Raw genomic sequence first — 17,610 nt, 5'->3', positions numbered from 1 at the left:
AAAGCCGCCTGGGGTAAAGGGCTAGTAGATTTTCAAGGACACAGGGTCTCCCTGTTCCAGGATCTCCCACCAATCATCCTCCAGAGGTGCAGGGACGTTCAACTAGTTACTGACTTTTGCCAGAAACAAGGCATTAAATATGGCTGGGCCCAATCCTTCAGGCTTATTTTCACTTGGCAAAATCGGCTTAATCTCCTTCAATCCCTCCCTTGTTGGGCCTAGAGATCGAGGCTGCATCCTTGGACACACCAGGAATCTCTCCGCCAGCTGCACCAGCGATGGAGAAAAGTGACCTAGGGGCTAAGACACTAAAACCAAACCTTTGGCGATAGCCCCAGAGCATAAAGCAGTTCTAGATAATGTGCAGCAACAGGATGTCTGAGAGTATGACTGATATCCTTTATTCCTAATCTAGGGTCTCACCCATTGCTGAGAGAAATTGGTCTTGGGAACTGTACGCTTAGCAAGATGATTGGGAACCAGGGGGTAGCAGGATTGAGAGATTAACAGACCATGACTGACCACGTCACTCTACTGATTACAGTATTTTCTGGTAATCTGCCTCTGATAGCCGATTCTGGACTATTAATGGGTGATTTGAAAATTGTTGTCATTCTGTGTATGCTTCTACTTTTTCAGTTCAACAATGTCTAGAAGGAGTTTGTTTGACCTCTACTCCAAGCCCCTTATTACTGCACCATCCACTATTAAAATCGTTCATATTCCACAAGAGGTTCACTTATACTTTGTGGAAAAGCTTGCCTTGCTACCATACAGGGAGTGCAGAATTATTAGGCAAATGAGTATTTTGACCACATCATCCTCTTTATGCATGTTGTCTTACTCCAAGCTGTATAGGCTCGAAAGCCTACTACCAATTAAGCATATTAGGTGATGTGAATCTCTGTAATGAGAAGGGGTGTGGTCTAATGACATCAACACCCTATATCAGGTGTGCATAATTATTAGGCAACTTCCTTTCCTTTGGCAAAATGGGTCAAAAGAAGGACTTGACAGGCTCAGAAAAGTCAAAAATAGTGAGATATCATGCAGAGGGATGCAGCACTCTTAAAATTGCAAAGCTTCTGAAGCGTGATCATCGAACAATCAAGCGTTTCATTAAAAATAGTCAACAGGGTCGCAAGAAGCGTGTTGAAAAACCAAGGCGCAAAATAACTGCCCATGAACTGAGAAAAGTCAAGCGTGCAGCTGCCACGATGCCACTTGCCACCAGTTTGGCCATATTTCAGAGCTGCAACATCACTGGAGTGCCCAAAAGCACAAGGTGTGCAATACTCAGAGACATGGCCAAGGTAAGAAAGGCTGAAAGACGACCACCACTGAACAAGACACACAAGCTGAAACGTCAAGACTGGGCCAAGAAATATCTCAAGACTGATTTTTCTAAGGTTTTATGGACTGATGAAATGAGAGTGAGTCTTGATGGGCCAGATGGATGGGCCCGTGGCTGGATTGGTAAAGGGCAGAGAGCTCCAGTCCGACTCAGACGCCAGCAAGGTGGAGGTGGAGTACTGGTTTGGGCTGGTATCATCAAAGATGAGCTTGTGGGGCCTTTTCGGGTTGAGGATGGAGTCAAGCTCAACTCCCAGTCCTACTGCCAGTTCCTGGAAGACACCTTCTTCAAGCAGTGGTACAGGAAGAAGTCTGCATCCTTCAAGAAAAACATGATTTTCATGCAGGACAATGCTCCATCACACGCGTCCAAGTACTCCACAGCGTGGCTGGCAAGAAAGGGTAAAAAAAAAGGAAATCTAATGACATGGCCTCCTTGTTCACCTGATCTGAACCCCATTGAGAACCTGTGGTCCATCATCAAATGTGAGATTTACAAGGAGGGAAAACAGTACACCTCTCTGAACAGTGTCTGGGAGGCTGTGGTTGCTGCTGCACGCAATGTTGATGGTGAACAGATCAAAACACTGACAGAATCCATGGATGGCAGGCTTTTGAGTGTCCTTGCAAAGAAAGGTGGCTATATTGGTCACTGATTTGTTTTTGTTTTGTTTTTGAATGTCAGAAATGTATATTTGTGAATGTTGAGATGTTATATTGGTTTCACTGGTAATAATAAATAATTGAAATGGGTATATATTTGTTTTTTGTTAAGTTGCCTAATAATTATGCACAGTAATAGTCACCTGCACACACAGATATCCCCCTAACATAGCTAAAACTAAAAACAAACTAAAAACTACTTCCAAAAATATTCAGCTTTGATATTAATGAGTTTTTTGGGTTCATTGAGAACATGGTTGTTGTTCAATAATAAAATTAATCCTCAAAAATACAACTTGCCTAATAATTCTGCACTCCCTGTATACACTAACCTATATCACACATTAAGACTGTCAGAATTAATGTCAGAGGTCTCAATAGCCCTGTAAAGAGATGAGCAATCCTATTGATGTTAAAAGGAACCAAGTGTGACATATGCTTATTACAGGAAAATAACCTCCTCTCTAAAGATTGGCACAGACCCAGATCAAAATGGTTCCCTAAACAATATCTCATCATCGGGAACAACAGAAAATTGGGTGGGTAGGCATACTAATTTCAGCTTGCTTTACTGAGCCTGTAGGCGCCAAGGTCTCCAAGGAAAAATGGAGGAGAAAACTTCTCACTTGGAAAACATGCATGCACCAAATTCAAATCAGGAGAACTTCCTTCTCTGAGCCAGACACAGGATAAAATGTTCCGATTGGTGAGGACTTCAACTTATCTCGTCATGTCAATGAATTAGACTGGTTGGGACAAAGGCTTAGTGAGACAGGAGCCCTCACGTGAAAGGGACTGGAATGGATGGGGAGGATGGGCTAAAGAGATATCTGGAGCCACCAAAACCCCACCCTCAAAGGCTACACTTAATATTTTGCTTCCCATAAGTCAAAATCATGCTTAAACTACTTTTTGGTGACACCTGCGTTGCGAGTTGAAAGATTGGAAGTCAAAATACACCCCATGGTGATATGAATCAAGCTCATATCTCACTCACAATGCACATTACACACATTACACGGCCACCTGGTCCCTTGAGACCAAGGGAGTGCACACTACGAGATGAGGAGCACGAGCAGCTTTAACACACCTCTGGGAGGAAAATGAGCGGTACAACATGTTTCGCAGTATGCTATGAAACTCATTGAAAACTATAAAAAGGGGCTGTTTCATAGCAATAGCAGCCAACGATAACAGGATACGTAGAGAGAAACGGGCACAACTGGAACAGGAATTAGTAGAGGTAGAAAACGTCCAAAAGTGTATGGGGGCTCCCAAAACAAGGTGATGCTTAGTCGCTGCCCGAACACAACTCTGTCTCTTTCGTCAAGGCAGATCGTAGTATCCTATTGAGACTTAAGCACTCAGTTTATGTGGAAGGAAATAAGCCAGGTAAATTACAAGACCAATGTCTACACTCTTAACAAAGAAAAGATAGAATACATATCAGAAGCCACTGGAAATGATGTTTGGGGGGGAAGGGCTGTATTGCCGCCACCTTTGGGCACTGTCTCAGAACTCTGTCCCTCAAGACCTGAACAATGTTAACTTAACCCTCTATCTCTCTAGAGCAGCCGTACCAATATGACTAGAGCCACAAATAGAAAACCTGGAGGAACTGATCACAAAAAGAAGTGAGAATAGCCATAGCCAGAGTAAAACTCAACAAAGGCCCGGTCCTGATGGCTCCCCAGCATACACTTACAAAATCTTATCACAAACTTGTTCAATTCTTTTCCAGAAAGAGGAGCTCTTGCCCCCTCCATGCTCACAAATATACCCATACCAGACAAGGACTCAGCTCATTGCGCATTACACAGGCCCATTTCCCTTATTAACTTAGATGCAAAATATTTCTTCAGCATTTGGCAGCCAGGCTTCACCCACATATTCTGGGTCTGGTGGCCCCGATCAATCAAGATTTATCCCTGCAAGTTGATGCTCTTATAATATATAAAGACTTTTCATTTAATGGACAAAGTACACAGGTCACATATTATCACCTTCTTTCTGGCGGTAGACACTTAAAAATAATTCAGCCGAACATACTGGCCTTATTTGATGGAGGTGCTTTGGAATTTGGTTTCGGGGAGAGATTAAATACAGATATGCCTCCAGAGGAGCCAGATCACACACAGGGAGTCCGGTCTGCACCATTTCCAATTCAGCACGGTAGACAGTAGCAAAAATGTTCTCCCCACTCCTCTTTGCCCTATATATAAAGCCTTTCACACAAATCATGGGTTCACCCTCGCATTCATAATATCTCTTATGGTAAGGAGGCGCTCAAAATAAGCATGTATGCTGCTGATGTGATAATTGCATTAAAAGACCCGACTCTCTGACTTCTGACAATGGTGGCTGAACTGCGTACATTAGGGGAGATTTCTGAGTTGAACCTATATTTATAGAAATCTTACATCCCCAACCTCTTGATTCCCGCTCCCCAGATAGAGACTTTTGCAAGCAATTCCTGAACATGTGGTCTCATTGGTCTATTACTTATTTGGGGATCTAACTGGCACCCATGTTGGTATCCACGGTTAATATCAACTACCAAAATCTGTTAGGTCAAACCCTTGAAGTTCTCAAGGTATGGTCAAAACACAGCTTATCCTGGCTGTATGGAATTGCGGCAATCAAAATGGCAACATTTACCCGGTTGCTATTTGTATTTCAGTCACTCCCTATGCAATCTCCCCCCTGGTTTTCTTTCCACACTGCATAGGGAAATAAACTCTTTCAAATAGAGGGAAAAAGAAAATGTGGATTTCACTCTTACTCACCATCGCACTCAGGAGGGAGGCCTGGGAGTCCTCTGGGTGACACAATATTATCAAGCTGCCAACATTTTCCTATGGCAGAATGATCCAGAGACTGATCGGAGAAACACTGGTGATTCATGGACTAGCAAGTAACCGGAATAGATATTTGGAAGGTGCCTTGTCTGGCTAGGGGACATAGACCATGGGGCCTCTATTCATAATTTTCAGTCCAGTAATCATTCTGGCCTCATGCTCTGACCAATTCAGTGCATGGCAAAGGATGGGTTTCACACACATAGGAGATGTGATAGGCACAGAAGGAGTACTGACCTTCAAGCAATTCAAGAATGAATAGGGATTGCCCAAGTCAGAGTACTTACTCTACGCATAGGTGGGACAATGGGTCACAAACAAGACCGTCACATAGGCAGCTAGCCCATACTTGAAACAGCAGAAAGGTGGTTGCTTTCAAAGAATAGTAACAAAAGAATTCTCTCTGAAATATACTCCCTCTTACAAGCGGTCATCTCCAACCCCAGATTTAAGGGAGAAGTGCCAACCGGGATATACCTTCTCGGATAGAGAATGGGCAGATATTTTACAAAGGACGTGCAAGACTGTTTGCTCAGTGGCGGGCAGAGAAACTATAATTAAGGTACTCGTACTATACACATGCACAACTCCACAGATGGTATCCCCAGAAAACTGAAAATTGTTGAGGATGTGGTAGCACAGGAATACAGATTCTCCTGCTGGGGCACTTCTCCAAACTGACCAGATACTGGGAAGGAGCCCTTGACAGCCTAGACAAGATAATGGACAATGAAATACTCCTGCTTCCCAGCATACACACTTCTGGGCCTCCCAAATAGCCTAACATTTCTATCGCACTCAATCAGGGGCAGGCAAATTGTGCTGGCAATTTGTGTGGCTACACAAACTATACTAGCCAACTGGGGAACTGACAGACACCTACCCCCAAAATACAAAGCCTGGCTCCATCAGATTTAGGACTTGTGCATGGAAAAACTATCTATTACTCTGGATTCCAGCAGCAGGGAATTTTCTATTATTTGGTCTCCATTCATTACATTCCTCTCATTGGAATTTAAAGAAATAACTTGCCCCCTATACCTGCGAATTTCACACATTAAACAGACCAATGCGCCCAGCAATGATTAGCTGTAACTGAATACTTTGAACCTGCATCCCCTTGACGTCATTGGATTGCATATATACACATATCAATGCATAGGAACTCGATGAAGAGATGAAAAGGATAGTAGAATAACTCCAGCGATCTATACTATGTGGTTAATTAATTGTTGTTTGAGGGAGTAGGGCAAGGAAGAACCATGCAGTCCGCCTCCGTCATCATTCTCAGCCAGGCTCTGGGATATACATTAAGTACTTGTACTATATTATTTGTTCTACGTTTTTCTTTCTTGAAAATCAATAGAGGATTGATCCATTACACAGGTAATTTATAAATCAAGCATTGACAAAGCAACAAGGTTTGCCATTTATGTCTGCACATGTGTGCATTCACTATACAAAATGTCCTATTACTAACCGGTAATCATTACTCCTGGCCCTTTAGTCCTCGCCCCATTCTTTACTTATAGAGAGAAACTCTCTCTGTGACAACAACAAGAAAACAAGGAATGCTATAATCCCGTACCATACACCCTCCCACCGGGATTACTTAATACTTACCTTCCCCGCATTCGTTCTGAACTACCAAGCCCCCTGAAACATGAAGGCGAGTTGTCGGGAGGGAGGGTGGGGTGTAATGAATGGGGTGAGGACTACAGGACCAGGAGTAATGAAGATTACTGGTAGATAATATGCCTTTACGCACAGGTCCCACCAGTCCTCCTCCCATATATCACTTATGGAGAATACCCAAAACAAAAAAAACAGCCTTTACTAAACAGGACACAAACATCAGAAGCAGCACCCAAAAGTAATTTGTTACACAAAGAAATAGTCTGAAACACAGCCAAGCCAGGAACAGACAGCTTTCAAAAGCCCTAACTCAGAATTTGTCTTCTTCCCCAAACACATTTTGGAAACAGTATTGCCGAACAAAAGTATTGGAGGCAGCCCAGGTAGCTGTCCAGCAAATCTCAGAAATGGAAACCCCCCCTAAATTAAGCCCAGGAAGCTGCCATGCCCCTCGTTGAGCACTTTTGGACCCCACCAGAGGAGGAACCCCAGACAAAGAATATGTCAATTATATAAGCTGCTTGATCCATCTACTGATAAACAAAGAGGAAGCCTTGTCTCCCCAGAGGAGGTGGCAAAAGAAAAAAGGAATCAGACCTCCGGAAAGACCAGGTCCGCTCCAAATAGACCTGCAAAGCCCGCTTCACATCCAACAAGGACCAATACAAGCCCCCCTCACCGTCAGACCAGTCAACCAACGCAGGCAAAACTACCTCTTGGGAACGATGAAACTGAGAATCCACTTTAGGAACAAAAGCCTCCTCTAATCTCAATACCACCCTATCCCCACAAAAAAACAGGAAGGAATCCCTAGACATCAGTGCCTCCTGCTCACTAATGTGCCTGGCACTAGTGACAGCCACCAAGAAAACCACGTTGAAGGTGGCAAACTTAATGTAAGCCACCTTCATTGGTTCAAAAGGGGCAGCTATCAAAGCCCTCAGCACCAATGGCAAGTCCCTTAAGGGAAAAAAGAGGCTTTACCAAGGGCATTGAAAGGGAAAAACTATGCAAGTACCTAGCCATCAGGTCATCCACATCTGTCACGTTACCCCAAGGAGAGTGAAAAGCCTTGATGGCAGCCCACAGGGCCTGTAAGGTAGACACAGACAAACGCTTCTCAAAGCCCTCCCATTAGAAATGAAGCACACTCATTAAAGAAACCCTCCATGGGGGACAACTGCAGAGGATCGCACCAACTTTGGAAACTACCCCAATGACTGGCATATGAATTCAACATAGAAGGCTTACGGGACTGCTGGATAGCTATGACCAAGTGACGAAGGACCCCCTTGTGCTGCAACCTCCTCCTCCCAACTTCTAAACCGAAAGACAAAGCCACAAGAGAACCAGAGATGGAACCAACCGCAGAGGGGAAAGGAAGCTGAACTGCTATCAGTCTCAAAACAGGAAACCAAGATCGACATGGCCAAAACGATACAACCTGAATTACCTCCCAGGATTCCCCCATTAACCTAGCCAGAAACCTGGGGATGAGGGCAATCGAAGGAAAGGCATACAAAAGTTTACTGGGCCAGGGAACCGTCAGAGTATCAACCCCCCAGGCACCCTCCTGCCAGGTGCAAGCATAAATACGGGGAACCTGAGTATTGAGCAGGGAAGCAAATAGGTTCAGGAAGGGTTCCTTCTGCACACCTGTAGAAACTCCAGGGAGGGAGGAAAAAACAAATGAGGGCACCTACGACCCAATTGTCCACCCCCCACACATGAACTGCCACCAAGGACTGAAGATGCCTCTCCCCCCACTGGAACAAAGGCAGAGCCACCACGATGAGGGACCTAGAATGGATCACCCCCAGTTGTTTAGATATGCCACTGTCACGTGGTTGTCCAAGTGCATCACCAAGTTGCGCCCCATCAGAAGATGACGAAACCCCATGACTACCCTGAAAACAGCTATCAGTTCCCACCAATTGGAGGGGCGTCCCTTCTCCTGAAGAGACCACTGAGCCTGCATATACCAGTCCCCAAAGGTAGCTCCTTAACCAAAGGCACTGGCATCCGTAGTCAGGTCTAGAGGAGGATCTGGCTGTATTGGAACAACTCTGGAGATACTAACCCGCACAGTCCACCACTCCAGCTCGGGAGGAATCTCTGGATAGAATAGGAACCTGCCTCTTGAAGTCCCTGGAGCGTGGATCCCAACAGGATAACAGATGGACCCACAAAGACGTGAGTGAAACTGAGTCCAAGGAACCATGAACACTGCAGCTGGCTTGTACCCCAACAAATGAAGCCACTTGTAGACTGGAACTGACGGCAAGGCCATCCCCTCCTGAGCCAGAGACAGAAGACCCAGGGCCCTGGGAACAGAACTAAACACTCTGTTGAGGTTTGTGCAAAACCATGCCCCAATAAACTTCAGATCTTGAGACAGAACTAGCTGGCACCTCTCCCAGTTCAACAGGAACCAATGATCCCTGAACGTGGCACACACCACCTGGTGATCCCGCAGAAGAAGCTCTCTCGAAGTGGCATGATCTAGCCAATCTTCCCCAGAGATGGAAAGAGGTGACCGGGGGGGCACCACCTTGGTAAAAAACCTCTGAGCTGAGTGAAGGCTGAAAGGACCCTAATCTGTTAATGAATCCCCTGAACACAGAACCGCAGAAACTGCTGGTAGAGAGGATGGACTGGGGCATGGTAATAAGCGTCTTGCAGATCCAAGGTGCACATCAGATGATCCTTGACCATTAATGAAATGATCCTCTGCAAAGTCTCCATCCTGAAGGGGACATGACGCACAAACTTGTTTAGGGCTTCAAGTCCAACACCAGTCAAAAGCCCCCAGTAGACTTCACCACTTAGAAGATGATGGAATAGAACCCTTTGTCCCACTCCAGAGGAGAATTGTCCAAAATAGCCTTCTTCTGAAGCAGAGAGCATTCCTGTGCGATAGTCTCTTTTCAGAGAGTTGGAGGGCCAAGAATTCGGATGCACCCCTAAAGAAGGGGGGACTACCCCAAACTCGATCTCATGGCCGTTGCAAAACGTCCAACACCCAGGCATCTGAAGTAGACTACATCCAGGTCTGGAGAAAATTTTGCAGACGACCCCAGACCACACCGTTCTGCACTCCCAAATATTCAAGACTTTGGTTTCTTATCTCGACCCCTTCCAGCAGGAAGCCTCCTGACAAACTGTCTCCATGAAGGAGGAGAAAAAAAGAGACTTGTGTCTGGAAGGCTGTCTGTCACCAGAGACCGACTTCAGTGAGGGGGAACTCCACTTGGTACTCGATCTGCTCCAGCAACCCCGAGCAGACAGAGGACTCATCCAGGGCCCTATACAGGGATTTCAGATCCAGAGTCAGGGATTGGGTCACATACGTGCCATAGATGCCAGCCCTAAGAGCCCAATGAGCAAATGAGTACACCTTCTTTAGGGACCCAGCCACCTTCTCGTCTAAAGAGTCCTTGATAACTGCATCCTCAGCCCAGGATGTCCTGCCCACCACACTGGCCACAAAGGAGTCAATAGGGATGGAGTCTGGCAAGTCTTGTTGATATCCTGCAACGGATACAACTTGGCCAAAAAGCAAAGCAATAGAATCTTGTCAGGATCCCTGCATTCATGCTTTGGAAAATCTTGAATGTAGGGGTGCTCCTGGACATCCAGTGGAGCTTTGCTCTGAAACTGACGCATTACTGACTCAGACAAAGGCCCATGCATCTCCTCGCCTGGGAACCCCATATTAGCCTTAACGTCCTTAAAAAGGTCAGGCAATATCTCCTTGGAGACATACTTCCCCTTCTGTTCCTCAGGACCTGCCATCTCCTCATCCGACTCTGAAAAATGAGAAGGCATTGCCAGGGCAGCACCCTTCAGTTTACAGGAATCCCCCATCTCCAGCAAGGTTTCCCTGATAAGTCTTTTCAAGCCTTCATCCTCAGTAAGCCAGTGCGTCTTAGACTGAGGAGGAGGTGAAGAGCTGGAGGAAGAGGAGGTAGAAGATGAGGACATTTCTATGTTTCCTCTTATGAGCGTGCATCCCCATTGCAGCCACAGCAACACCCAGGAACACAGGCATAAACATAGCACAATTCTCCTTCTAGATAAGGTCAAAATTAAGAATCCACTATGTGGTACTTACTCCCAGGGCCCTTGTCCTATAAAGCGGCCAAAAACTCCACTTGCAAGGCAACAAATGCTGAAGTGGCATAATTGGCATGGGCCCGATCTGCCTTGCGCCTGTGCACCCTCAGCATGTCCACCTGGAATCCAGGCAAGTGAAACGGAGCAGGAACAAGTCAGCACACTCCCCATGCCCCAAAGGGAAGGGGGTCCATTCCCCAAAGGGAATGGGGTGGAGAGGACTGCTACCAATCCAACTCTTGCCCTGACAACCGCAGAAATTAATCAAACGCGTCACCACCAGGCCACTTTGCAGCACCAGGGAATGTGCACCTCCAAGACCCCGGAAGTAATCCTCAGAGTTGGAAACAACAGGCCCATCCCATATCCTCTTCCACACCAACATGACATCCTGCAAGGCCAGCATGCAGGAAGGCGCTCTCAACAACACCCACCTCACCACCCAGCCAAACGCCAGAAAGCAGGAACTCCCATGCCACCCCAGCCCCACAGGAGCCGCACCACGCCAGTCCTCCTGTCTAGCTGCCACAGACAGAAAAAAGAGCAAAACAAATGCTAGGAAGTTTTATATTAAGTAATCCCGGTAGGAGGGGATAGGGTAGGGGGTTATAGCATTCCTTGTGATCTTTTTTCCAGCACAGGGAGAGTTTCTCTCCATAAGTAAAGAATGGGATGAGGAGTGGTGGAGCCTGGGGGTAATATCCATTCACACAGTGATGTAGATGCTGCATCTACGCTCATATACAGATATCCAAGCACACAGACCTGCAGGTATTCACACCCACAAACAATCAGACCCAAGGGCATGGAGTTCCCCATGAAAACATCCTAATCCGACCCTCGGGATATTGCGACATAAAATAGAAACTTTTGTTGCACAAATAGTAAACGTTTGATGCAAACTATCAGATTTTGTGCAGCATATTATTTTATTGACATTCATTACTTTTTGCATAGTTTTGTCCATAGTTAAGTCAGTTATAGTTAAGTATTTAAAAATCACTCAGAGTTCATTTGTTTCTGTGATGCTTTAAAACAAAGGAGTTCATAGCAAGCAAGCAACCTTACCACGGATTAAAGGTTTCAGCTGTGAGCATGTATATTCAAAGAGGAAAAATAAGCACAATCTCACAATAATGTTCTCTTAAATGTGACTATCTTTAACATCTATTCTCGTGGGTGTTAGTACAAGACACATTGTATTATGTTCGTAGCTCACCAACCTGGTGTAAATGACGTGCTTAAAAATCAATGAATATGAGGAGATTCAGTCACAAAACGAGGAATTCAATGTGGCAGCCCACTGGAGGGGTGTGAGTGCTGAGTGAGCAAATAATCCCATGTTAACAGGGGCACAATGCAATATCATTGAGCAGTCTGATGCATGCTGGGTGTTGTGGTTCTCATTCACATAAAATTAACCAATCAGGCAAAACCACCTTAAAGTTAAACCTAGAGAGCGAACGATATATAAATTAAGCCAGGTATAATGTGCAGTAGAAAACATGCACTATTCCTACCATGCTACAAGCCAAGGTACAGACAGCAACCCAGGATGCATCGTCCCACACGTGCAGAAAAGCAGTAATAACCCACTGGTGAACTTTCTTGGCTGAAAAGTTATAGAGCAGGTAAAACAATTGAAGAAATAGCAGCCATATGACAAGAAACGCTGTTATTCCCAGTGTACAACAAAAGCTTAGCTAAAACTATACAAAACAGGTCTGGCCTAGATCTTAATGGAAGGAATTCTAAGCAGGCAAGTGCCCCTCAAAATATTAGTGGGGATGGGTTGAAATTGTGCGTGGCCCTTCTTGCCTATGGTTAGTTGGTCTTCATTGCCACTGCCCACCCAGAAACTCTCGACTTTTACTGAGAGGCCAGTCGCCCCTAAACATATTGGTGCATTATATATCCACTGAAGCTCAGTATAGACTACAAGCATGCACTCAGTCCCACTGAACAGCATCACCTTTTATGATCTAAATCCAGCCAGCGGTGACATCAAGCTCCACTCTTACTCAGGAAGAAGACTCCCTTCAAACACTAATGCTACCTGCGCCGAGACGAGACGAGGAGGTCACCACTCTGGGATGACACAAACAAAATAATGATCATGGTTCCAGCTGTATATGAGGGCTGGTCATTAATTCCAGGTACCCTTGCCCCAGTTTACGGTTTAGAATAGCTACCATCAAGGACCAATTTAGGTTCTCACTGGTCTTCCATTTGGAATCCATCCATCTTGTCAGGGAACATTGCCGGGCTGGGGCTTGGAATTAAAACACTTAATTTAAGAGTTCAACGTAGTTTATCTACAGGAAGCATGGGAGAGGAAGGAATTTTCTATACTAAATTATACAACCTGGACCAAACCGGCAGTAAGTCTCTGAGATAAAGGTAGACCATCAGGGGGCCTTGCAGCCTCAATTAGTACTTGACTGGAGTATGCTATCACAGTTTTGCCCAAAGTATAATTATATATTAATAACCAAACTTACACTCCCTAGGCATAGCTGCTGTTAATGGGGGTCCTCAACAGGGTTATGGATCAAAAGCCATTATTTCTAGACCCCATTAAGGAGTCCCTAAACCTCAGGAGTACACCTCCTACCGAATCCAACTTCAAGCCCAATTGCCAGATTGACCATAATTGCTGGCAGAGGTTATTTAGGATGCCAGTGGTCAATTTGAATGCTCGCATCACTCTTGATATTCCGGCAGAAGCTTCTAATTTTATGTCATCAGAGGGCAAGTTACTTGGCTACACCCTGGTATCCTCCTCCTTATTCCAACAAATTGGCTATTACAAACAAAAGACAGCGATCATTACCCTTAGCTTACTATTATTAACTGGGGATTTAGTCAAAATGACAAAAATAAGACGATCACAGAGAAGGAGATGGCTTGAAGAATGAACAAAATAAAATGGAACTCTTGTTCAACAAGGCTCTATGATAGCTGGTTGTGTACCTCTGGCAGTAATGTAATCAACAACTTGGAGCTCCAGACACCAGGCTGTGGGATCATCACTGAATGGCTAAAAATTATTTCGAGCCTAATGAATCATTTTAGGGGCATGCAACAGAACAGGAAAGGACCTCCCAAATCCAGCATAGGCTGGTACACAGCAAAGTAATGCATTTTGAAAAAGTAACTAAAACGTCTGAGAAGGGATATTCTAAGAGGGGGAGGAACACACTCCGACAAGAACTTAAGGCCCTGCCATTAGATTGCAAGTGCCAATGCTGGGACAAAAAATACATTTGAGTTGAAAATATTGCACAACCTCAAAGAAGGGGCCTGCTGCACGATTCTAAATTCGATCATGGGAATGCTGAAAAGTCGAGACTGATGACATTGATGCAGACAACTGGCTAAAGTTGGTTTGTGCATTGTATTATGATGAGCATCTGGAAAAGCCTGACACACTCAGATCAAGATGTGTAGCATTAGCATCAATATTCACACCACAAATGACTGCTGAGGCTCTGGAGTCAAGCAGGGGGAACTCCGCCCAGACCAAATAATATCCCCATTTTGATTTTCAAGTTGAATCAAGAGTCCTGAGTTGATCCACTCTGTCTTCTGTATAATTTCATCCTGGAAGCACAAACAGTTGCTGACTGCTGGAGGATTTTGACTTTACATCCAGTGCACAAGAGGGGAACTCTGTATGATCCAAAAAAGTTATAGAACTATTGCCCTTCTCAATAGCGATACTAAAAAATGTACATGGTTTTTGCTCTCTCATCTGGAGGATAGGGCTGAAGACAAGTGTCCTCTTGCAGTGTTCTAGACTGGGGTTTGGATAGGGTGCGAAACCTGGGACAACACTCTTGTGATCAATCTAATGGTACAAAAGGCAATCCATCGAAGCTCTGAGCTCTATGTATTCTATCTCAACTTAATTGTCGTCTTTGACAAAGTAAACAGAGTAGTACTCTGGGGCAAAGTAAGGAAATGGGGTATTCCAGACTCATTACTATCTGCTATCCCTATGCTAAACATGGAAACCTGGGATGGCGCTTGAGTCTCTAGGAAGATTCCCACCAACTGTGGGTTAAAACAGGGTTCCGTACTGGTCTCTTTTTAACTTGTACACAGTAGACCTAAACTCAGAGCTAAAAAAATAAAGGGTTTTCACCCAAATTGGATTTTGAGCATGTTTCTGACCTGCAATATGCGGATGACACAGTCCTTCTGGACCACAACCCCAATGGTCTTTTGTAGTCCCTGGACTAACAGATAGATCGTTGACAATGACATAAGCTTAGTGTATCAAAAGCTAAAATAATCTTTTTTCTGAGCAAATAAATGTTGCTGCAGTTGGTCGATTGGCGGGGAAAGTATTGAAGATGTTAAGGTGTACCAGTATATGGGTTTTGTCTAGACAGAATCATGTACCATAGAATGCAGCCTAAGGCCTTGTTAAACAGAGTCAGTTATTTATAATATCAGCTTCGCCAAATGTACTTAAAACTTTGAAGCCCATCCGGAGATTCTATATTGGAACTCTTCAGATCAAAGATTTTCCAGACAATTCAATATGGCGCCTCTACGTATTGTAATACATTGCACAAAGATTTAGAGATTATTCTGTCTACTGCCATTAGATCCATCTCTGGGCTCCCAAATGTACCCCAGTCTGTCAATTGTCTGGAATTTGGGATCACCAATGGGCAACTTATTTTTAATTAAATACTTATTTAGGTTAAAAAATGCAGCAGCGGGCACACTCAATAGCACGCTATGGAAAGTACTCCACAGGAAATTCACAATACAAATATTATAAAGAACCATACCCGATTTTTAGACAATTTGAGTATTAAGGAGGTCTGGGATTGTACATCTATTTATAGCTCCTTTAAGTAAATAGCTCAAAAGTCTTCTCTGATAGTGTCATTTACGGATAACGACAGACGTTATCAAATATGAACAGAGGGGAACTCCTGGTATCTCCTTAAAACTCATACTCATTCAAGGTTCAGCACTATATGAGAATGAACTTGAAAATATAGATAAGAATGAAATTCATGAGAGAGCAACTCAATATTTTCACATTAACTGGAGTTCACAACATACAAAGCCCTGCAAATGTTGCAAAAGAATCAGCTACAAGTGTGAATCATTACCTCATACTATATGTGAGCACCCTTATCTATTTGGCCGAAGGATTAACCTACTAAAGCCTTGTTTTTAGGTTGAGCTTAGACAGCGTCTTTGAGACATGCTGTATTCTAGTATGTGGGCTTCTAGCCCACTCCCTGTTTTAATTTGTTTATGTCATTGTCCATAAAAAATCCTTGCTTAAATGTGGTTAGTGTTTCCTCTTTGTCCCACCTTTTAGTCAATTGTTATCTCCCCTGGAGCATAGCCCCAGGACTTGTACCCTTCCAGTTGCCCCGTTTTATTTCCTGGCTCAGGGACTATTTTTTACATTTTCAGTGAGCACTTCCCACAAGCCTGCACGTGTGCTTTCCCTTGTTTATTATGTTTCTAGAGGCGTGGTGTAAAAAAGCTCTCCTTTAGCACAGCTGCTCACACCGCCTTTCGATTTTTGAGTGTGATAGAAAACAGGCTTGAAAATCTTGTGGCTTTCTTTTATGAGCAGGATGGTGCCAGCATGCCTTTTATTTCATCAGCATGCACAGCTGGTCATCGGCACTACGAGGACTCCAGTATGTAAGTCCTCAGGTCACGGAGTCTACGTGCACTCACATCTTGTTTCCTTTTTCATAGTTTACTACTGTTCCCTAGACAGTGCCAGTGAGCTGGATACTTGATGCTCGTTCCATCTCCAATACACCATATTCCTCCAAACCAGGCAACTACCATGAAATGGTCATGACCACAGCATATTTATTGCTTTATAATTTATTTGATAAGATATTGGTTTCTTCGTCGTCCTCTTCCACCCCCGGGGATTAGCTCTTTTGCAATGAAGCACGTCACGCCAGCTGAGGAATCAGAGGTGGAAGTGTTTCCACTTCCAAGCATGCGCAGAGTACCATGCTGTAGATGGCTGGGGTTGGGTATGTGGAGGAAGAATCTTTGTTCCAGTCCTAGTGATATTCGGCCCGTAGGCCCTGGAGAATCTCCTCAAGGACTCTGCAGAGGCATGGCTCTGTGTCTGCGTGCCCTACCTCTCAACCCCGGGGTGTAGGGGCTTTCTAGACTAGCAGTGCTCACTGTAATGTTGCCTCAGCACTCGGCCTAAGGATAGCCTGGCTCCAAGACTTCATCCAGACGGGAGACTGAAGGGCCAGATGTGTTCGGGTGGAGGCAGAAAGTGTAAGTGCTGTACCGAGTGTGGCATTGGAGTTCTGATTGGAGTTTGAGGGTTACAGATGTCCAAGGTGACTGGCATCATGAAGTATACCCCCACAAAGATGAGAAAGCCAGGCATATGTTTAGCGGGGGCCACAATAGTTCCATTACCAACAAAATATATTGTACCACTCAGTATTCGTAATAATACAATTTCTTTTACTATGAAGAAAATGAGGGTGTTAAAATTAGTGTTTATGTGAAACGTTTGTATTTTTCATACCATTAACTTAATGAACAATATTCAGGAAATGCTTTTGATTTTGCTGATCCTTCATTAAAGCGTTAATATAGCGGTTTAACATCATTAAAATATTTGTGTTCTGAGATGGTCGCTGTGGCCTGCCACTTTCACCCTGCTTTTGTGTTTATCTCTGGCTGCCTGCTTTAAATTTTATGTCAAGATCGGAGGCAAGTATTATGCTTTCAATTCTTGCTTTATAAGAAATATCAGCAGTCAAGATAACAAATTACAAACCCAATGGGGCCTTACAAAAGTTACCAATGGGAAAAAATATGTAGTACAACTTCCCCAGCCAATAGGAACTAACAACCCTTCATATTACCCAATTTGACTGCGAAAAGCCCAATTTTCTTGCTGCCCGCAGTCAAGATAAGTACATTTTACCTCATGAACATATTTTAAATTGTTGTT

The sequence above is a fragment of the Pleurodeles waltl genome, chromosome 3_1 (genome assembly GCF_031143425.1).
Source record: "Pleurodeles waltl isolate 20211129_DDA chromosome 3_1, aPleWal1.hap1.20221129, whole genome shotgun sequence".
NCBI classification, from domain to species: Eukaryota; Metazoa; Chordata; class Amphibia; order Caudata; family Salamandridae; genus Pleurodeles; species Pleurodeles waltl.
The sequence above is the reverse complement of the archived record's forward strand: the minus strand, read 5'-3'. Positions refer to the sequence as shown.